This window comes from Oncorhynchus kisutch, linkage group LG3 (assembly GCF_002021735.2).
Source record: "Oncorhynchus kisutch isolate 150728-3 linkage group LG3, Okis_V2, whole genome shotgun sequence".
In the NCBI taxonomy this organism is placed as follows: domain Eukaryota; kingdom Metazoa; phylum Chordata; class Actinopteri; order Salmoniformes; family Salmonidae; genus Oncorhynchus; species Oncorhynchus kisutch.
The window spans coordinates 66,618,946-66,626,064 of NC_034176.2; positions in this window are offsets into that span (position 1 = coordinate 66,618,946).

The window sequence follows — 7,119 nt, forward strand, 5'->3', positions numbered from 1 at the left end:
CCTCCTGAAAGGTTGTTTTTTGTTTTCAGCCCAGACCTCTACTGTGTCATGGTATGCTTTAGCTTTAGTGAGATGGATTGCGGCACTGTGTGTGTAATGAACACTCACGAAGGAGGGAGGACTGTATGCGTAGAGCTAAGAGATTGCAGGAAAGGTCTGATCATTCTCACTAGAATGTTGTGCAACAGTTTCTATACAAGCGTTTCACTCCAGCAGAGTATGAGCCAAAGCTCAGTGAACTTCTCTAAAGGCTTCTCTAAGGCTTCCCTAAAGCCTCATGTCTCCCTCTCCAAATTAAATGGGTACAAGTTCATGTGAATACACAGAATTTAATTGATATGAATGGGAAAGTTGTATGGTACAGGTAGCGCTAATTACATAAAACCTCTGCAGTAAGGCAACATCTTTTCCACAGGCATATTGAAGATAGACATATTCCACGTGGACATTTTTTTTTGTGTGCACTGTAAAAACAAACCAAAACATGAAAATAGAGGCCACAACGCCCCAAAAACCTACAATAGAAAGCATATACAGTTGAGGTCGGAAGTTTACATACACTTAGGTTGGAGTCATTAAAACTCTTTTTTCAACCACTCCACAATTTTTTTGTTTAACAAACTACAGTTTTGGCAAGTCGGTTAGGACATCTACTTTGTGCGTGACACAAGTAATTTTTCCAACAATTGTTAACAGACAGATTATTTCACTTATAATTCATTGTGTCACAATTCCAATGGGTCAGAAGTTTACATATACTAAGTTGACTGTGCCTTTAAACAAGCCTTGAAAATTCCAGAAAATGATGTCATGGCTTTAGAAGCTTCTGATAGGCTAATTGACATCATTTGAGTCAATTGGAGGTGTACCTGTGGATGTATTTCAAGGCCTACCTTCAAACACAGTGCCTCTTTGCTTAACATCATGGGAAAATCAAAAGAAATCAGCCAAGACCTCAGAAGAAATTGTAGACCCTCCACAAGTCTGGTTCATCCTTTGGAGCAATTTCCAAATGCCTGAAGGTACCATGTTCATCTGTACAAACAATTGTTTGCAAGTATAAATGTGACAGGTTAAAGGAAATAGTCATAGCCTGTTATACATTAAAAAGTATTAGTAAGTTCATAGTATGTGAGGATCTTAAAACATCTAAGGTTAAAAAGATGCATTCAGTATCAGTTGATAAAGATTGATAACATTCATATAATTGTGTTAAAGTTCAAATCTGTCAAAGGGTATGAATTGTGAGAGTAATGTGTAAATGTTATATTGATTACTTTATTTTGTGGTGCCTAAAAGTGTTAATCTGTGATCTACGAAATGCTCTTAATCTATGAGCCGGAGATCGATTGCTCTGGTCTCCACCCATATTCCTGGGGAAAATCGCGGTCTTTTTCTCATTGAACTAAACGTTGAATTGAGAATACAACACCGTATGACTGTCGTGATTATTTCTCCCCTGTTTTCAGGGGCGTAACATTTTTGGAGGCTCCGCTGAGATAGCTGCTCAGATGTCCAGTTTCCACACCCTGGTCGCTGAATTCCGAGCCAGCTAAATCTCCACATAACAACTCAGGCAGGCTGCAGTGAGGAAAGTGTTGCTGTTCGAGGGAAGTTGGAAGTTAGTGGTTAAGTACGTGTCAACTGAGGCCATTGATCGACCATCAGAGACAGTAAGGACCATCTAATTCAGAGCCAACTCCTGCACAGTAAAAGTTCCTCCTGTTCTGTCAACATGACAAGCGCCTTGGAAGAACTACAGGAAGAGGTAGTAGGAGAATTGCACACCCTGACTAAAGACAAATTACTAGAGATATGTGATTTCCTTGAAATATCAGGCGAACAGAGAAGAGATGTTAAAGACAAATCCCGCATTTCATTAATGACTCGCATTATGATGTTCCTTGGAAGAGAGGAAGTCGCAGAGTTAGAAGATGGCGGCATGTCGGAATTGTTGCTACTTAAAGACGAAATGACAGAGATGATCAGTGGCAGAGATAACAAAACAGGGCAAATTGACCATGATATTGAACCAGCCGGAACACATCACAGAATAGAGGAATTGAGAACTGTAACTCCACAACAAGGGGTGGGAACTGAGCAGATTATTGCAGCCAAAGCCAGTGATTCTCTGCGTCAGCCCCAACACCATGCCAATCTTCAGGGGAGCGTGCCGCTCTCACCCAATGCACAGCCCAGCTCATACTGGCGCAAAGAGTTTAAAATTTCTGGTCAGATAGGTGAACCGGGCCAGAAAGAAAAACAGATTTTTTCCAGCCTTGTCCATCAGATTGAAAATGGACTTAACAGAGGATATCCTGAGGTAGAAATAGTAGACGCAGTAGTCAGGGCTATTTCTCCAGGCTCACAGCTACGCAGCTACTTGGAAGGTAAACCCCAGCTAACTCTTCCCACACTTAGATGTATCCTGCGTTCCCACTTCCAAGAGAAGAGTGCAACAGAGCTTTACAAACAGCTAGCTTCAGAAGCACAGCATAGCAAGGAGACCCCTCAAAGTTTCCTGATGCGCGTTTTAGATTTGAGGCAAAAAGTACTGTTTGCATCCCAGGAGTCAGAATCAGGGCTTAAGTATGACCCTGCTCTAGTCCAGAGCATGTGTTTTCACACAGTCCTTACGGGTCTCCAGAGTGACAGTATCAGGATAGACATGCAGCCTCTCCTGCTAGAGAGCAAAACATCAGATGAGGTTTTGCTAGAGAAGCTTAACATTGCTTGTGCTAATGAGATAGAAAGACGAAACAAAAAGCGGTTTAATGCCCCACAGCCTGCTACAACTGTAAGTGTAGTCCAGTTAGAAGATACGCCATCTGCAAAGTGTCCTGTGAAGGAAGCCAAAACTACGATACCCGCAGGACTGTTAACCGAGTTAGCTGAACTTAAGACAGGTGTAGCTTCTCTAAAAGGTCTCAGTGCAGAGATTGCTCAGATTAAAGAGACATTACAGCAGCCTATGTTTCAGTCACTGCCTTGTGCCTATGCCCCACCCCCAGTTAGGAGGCCAAATAGGGACCCCCAGCCACCTGTTTCCCAGCAGCAGTATTACAGCAACTACAGTCGGTCCCAAGCACCTGACCCTGCGCAGCATCAATATGCACCTAACCGGTATACCAACCACTCTGCTCAAGCTCCAAGGAGGTGTTTTGTCTGCCAGCAGGCCAGAACAGATGCACGCTGCACACACTGCTTCCGATGTGGGAGTGGAGAACATTTTCAAGCTGGATGTAAAATCCGGGGAGCCAGACCATCAAGGGAGGCCCCTTTAAACGGAAACGGGTTACCGCTGAGGGACGAGTGTTAACCGTAGCTACCAAAAAGTCCCAGAAATGTGCAAATTGTGCCAGAGAAGATTCATTTGAGAACCTGAAACAATGTTCATCATGTAAAGAGACACTGTACTGTTCCAAAGTATGTCAAAACCAACACTGGACTAAACATAAGGAAAAATGCACTCACCTGAAAATTGACTCTAATAGTGAAAGGTTTTCCTGTACAGAGGAAAATGCCCACTCCTTACCATCCCTAGCTCAAGGTTGCCAACCCCCGTAAGGTCACCTCGCTAGTCGGCAGACAGTGCCTTATTGAGTGTCACCTGAATCGCCACCACCTCCAAGCCCTATGGGACACAGGCTCTCAGGTATCGGTCATTGATGAACGATGGAAAGAGGAATCTCTCCCAAACGCAAGGCTGAGCGATGTTTCAGAAATCCTGGACTCACCTGATGATCTAAGGTTGACTGCAGCAAATGGGACTGAAATGCCGTACCTGGGATGGATTGAAACAACTTTTCGGCTAGCCTCTGAAACTGACCAAACAAAGGAACTGATCATCCCGGTGCTGGTAATGAAAGGCTGTCACCTATCACATCCCATCATAGGTTTCAATGTTATCGAGCACATCCTGACAATGACCGAAAAGACTAAACGACACAGTACAGTAAAAACAGCTTTCCCAAGCTTCAATAGAAACAAGGTGAGAGCTTTTATACAGGCTGTTAGCGCAGAACAGACAGATGAATACGCAGTGAAAACCAAGAAAGAGAAGGTTGCTGTACCAAAACACAGTAGCATTCAGATTGAGTGCCGTGTAGCTTCCCAACCTTTCAAAGATGACATGACAATGCTTTTCCAGCCAGACCTGAACCCGCAGTGGCCAGACGACCTTGAGTTCTTTGACACACTAGTCAGAGTCAGGAAAGGTGTTTTTCCAGTTATCCTGCTTGATGTCTCTAACCCCACTGACCACGACATTGCCCTGCTAGGACGCACAATAATCGGTACAGTACAAACCATTATGACTGTGTTACCTGCCCAAGTCTTTGAAAAAACTGTCACCTCAGCCACAGTGAATCACACCAGCGTTCGAACCCCATGTACTGCTACTGAACAGTGGGATCCACCAGTAGGTTTAACTCACCTAACCAAAGAGCAGAGAGAGGTTGTTAGGCAAATGCTTAGAGAAGAGTGTCACTCCTTCTCCAGATCAGACAATGACATTGGCTGCATTGAACGATTGAAAATTACTATTTCTCTAAAGGACTCTGAACCAGTAAAGCGCACATACATGTCAGTGCCCAGGCCACTATCAGGAGATGAAGGGTTACATTTATGACCTCATAGTCCAGGGCTGGGTTAGGAAGTCAAACTCTTCATATTCTTCACCTGTCGTGTGCGTTCGTAAGAAGGACGGGACCCTCCGGTTGTGTATAGATTAGAGACATGAACAGAAAGACACATCCCGACCGCCAGCCCATCCCTCGGGTCCAAGACATCATGGACAGTTTAGGTGGTAATTCCTGGTTCTCCCTCTTAGATCAGGGGAAAGCGTATCACCAGGGGTTCATCTCTGAAGAGAGCAGACCACTGACAGCATTTGTGACCCCATGGTCATTCGGCCTCATGAACGCTCCTGCAGCTTTTCAGCGGTGTATGGAGGAGTGTTTGGAAGGGCTCCGGGATAACATCTGCATTCCTTATCTGGACGACACGCTAGTTTTCAGTAAAACATTCGACAGCCATGTGAATGATGTGCGAAAAGTTTTGCAGCGTCTCAGAGAGTATGGCATTAAACTCAAACCAAGTAAGTGTGATCTCTTTAAACCCCAGGTCCGTTATTTGGGCAGAATAGTGTCTGCAGAGGGCAGCCGAGTTGACCCAGCCGATTTTGAAGCAGTAAGAGCATTGAAAGAAATCAGACCAGAGACTGTGGGCCAGCTCAGAAAAATGCTTGGTTTACTCACTTACTACAGACAGTACATCAAAGACTTTTCTAGGAGTGCCAGCTGCCTGTATGACCTCCTGAAAGCAGATTCAGAGAAATTACCTGACCACCCACGGAAAACAAAAACAAAGAAAGTAAGTCATGTGGTGCCCTCAAACAAGCCAATCCTGTGGACTGACCAGCATCAACAGGCACTTGAACAGCTGATTGAGTGTTTGCTTCACCCACCAGTTTTAGGTTTCCCTGATTTCACTCAGCCATTTGTTGTACACACTGATGCGTCACACCAAGGCTTGGGAGCAGTTCTTTATCAAAAGCAAGAGGGGAAGCTTAGGGTCATTGCTTATGGCTCTCGAACCTTAACAGCAGCTGAGAAGAACTATCACTACCACTCGAGCAAGCTAGAATTTCTAGCTCTAAAATGGGCAATCACTGATAAGTTCCATGACTATTTGTACTATGCTCCGACCTTCACTGTATACACCGACAACAACCCGCTCTGCTACATTCTGTCTACTGCAAAACTGAACGCAACCACTTCCAGGTGGGTTGCAGACTTGGCTGATTTCCACTTTACAATAAAGTACAGGCCAGGCAGAGAGAACGGTGATGCAGATCCTTTGTCAAGGATGCCACTGGATGTAGAGTCACTGATGAGAGAATGTCTGGTGGAAGCTCCTCAGAACACCATCGCCACCACGATACAAGCAGTTGAGGTACAGAAAGAGGCTGTTGTACCTTGGTCATTTTCAGCTGCATCTATGGCAGTATCAGCTGAAGGTGAGACAACCACTGCAAAAGATGGGATAAGAGAAGCACAAGAATCTGATCCGGTCATCCGTCCTGTGCTCAATTTCAAACTGTCTGGTTCCAAACCGCCAGTTAAAGAGCAAAAGAAATTCAGTCCAAAGACAAAATGCCTATTCAGAGAATGGGACAAATTGACAATAGACAGTGATGGCATTCTGTACAGAATCACTACAGCCCGCAAGCAGTTAGTTCTACCAGAGCAGTACAAAGGCAAAGTGATGGAAGAGTTGCACAATAACATGGGACACCAAGGTACTGACCGCACTGTATCACTAGTACGTGACCGCTTCTTCTGGCCATATATGCAATCTGACATCGAGCACTATGTGACTAAAACGTGTAGCTGTGTCAAGCAGAAAAAGCCAGCCCATGCAACAAGAGCTCCTCTGACAAACATTGTGACAACACAGCCATTTGAACTGGTATGTATTGACTTCCTTCATCTCGACAGATGCAAAGGGGGATATGAGTACATCCTCGTGATTGTTGATAATTTTACACGTTTCACTCAAGCCTACGCCACCACATCAAAGTCAGGTAAAACTGCTGCAAATCTCATCTTCAATGACTTTGCCCTGAAGTTTGGGTTCCCGTCCCGCATCCACCATGACCAAGGGGGAGAATTTGAAAATCAGTTGTTCCATCAGTTAAGAAACTCAGTGGCATGGCGGGGTCCAGGACAACACCCTATCACCCGATGGGAAACGGTCAAGCGGAACGCATGAACAGAACATTGTTGCAAATGTTAAAGACACTAACTGAGACACAAAAGTCAAATTGGAAGGAGTCTCTGAACAAACTGGTTTATGCCTATAACTGCACCCGTTGCGAAGTGACTGGCTATTCACCATTTTATCTTCTGTTTGGGAGATCACCCAGGCTTCCAGTTGATATGCTCTTTGGATTGTGCACAGAGGCAGGTTCCAGTAACCAGCGAGAATACGTGGAGAACTGGAAACGAGGGATGGAAGAAGCATACGCCATTGCAAATGAAAATGCTCAGAAAGCCGCTGAAAGAAGTAAGAAGTACTATGACACTAAAGTTAGGAGTTCAGTGCTACAGCCTGGCG